The sequence below is a fragment of the Nomia melanderi genome, unplaced genomic scaffold (assembly GCF_051020985.1).
Source record: "Nomia melanderi isolate GNS246 unplaced genomic scaffold, iyNomMela1 scaffold0014, whole genome shotgun sequence".
In the NCBI taxonomy this organism is placed as follows: Eukaryota; Metazoa; Arthropoda; class Insecta; order Hymenoptera; family Halictidae; genus Nomia; species Nomia melanderi.
The window spans coordinates 2,023,646-2,024,600 of NW_027475130.1; positions in this window are offsets into that span (position 1 = coordinate 2,023,646).

The following is a 955-nucleotide window of genomic DNA, read 5'->3' on the forward strand; positions in this document are numbered from 1 at the left end:
TCGGAACACCAGGGGCCGAGAAAACCACCGTCACATGGGGCAGGACACTCAGGGTCAGTGAAAAATCCAATATATATATGGTGATATCTCGGGTGCTATTACAGATACCGCAATAAATCAAAGTGCATTGTCTGTAGGAGACCCTGGCGCATGAATCTCTGCAGCGGAAACGTCCTCGGACCTCCAGGGGCCGAGACAACGACCGTCTCATGGGGCCGGACACTCAGGGTCAGGGTAAAATCCAATATATATCTGGTGATATCTCGGGTGCTATTACAGATAGCGCAATAAATCAAAGTGCATTGTCTGCAGGAGGCCCTGTCGCATGAATCTGTGCAGCGGGAACGACCTCGGACGACCAGGGGCCGAGAAAACCACAGTCTCATGGGGCCGGACACTCAGGGTCAGGGTAAAATGCAATATATATCTGGTGATATCTCGGGTGCTATTACAGATAGCGCAATAAATCCAAGTGCATTGTCTGTAGGAGGCCCTGGCGCATGAATCTGTGCAGCGGGATCGAATTCGGACCACCAGGGGCCGAGAAAATCACTTTCTCATGAGGCCGGACTGTCAGGGTCAGGCAAAAATGCAATATACATCTGGTGATATCTCGGGTTCTATTAGAGATAGCGCAATAAATCAAAGTGCATTATCTATAGGATTCCCTGGCGCATAAATCTGTGCAGCGGGAACGACCTCGGACCACCAGGGGCCGAGAAAACTATCGTCTCATGGGGCCGGTCACTCAGGATCAGTGAAAAATCCAATATATATCTGCTGATATCTCGGGTGCTGTTAGAGATAGCGCAATAAACGAAAGTGAATTATCTGCAGGAGGCCCTGGCGCATGAATCTGTGCAGCGGGAACGACCTCGGACCACCAGGGGCCGAGAAAACGACCGTCTCATGGGGCCGGACACTCAGGGTCATTGAAAAATCCAATATATATCTG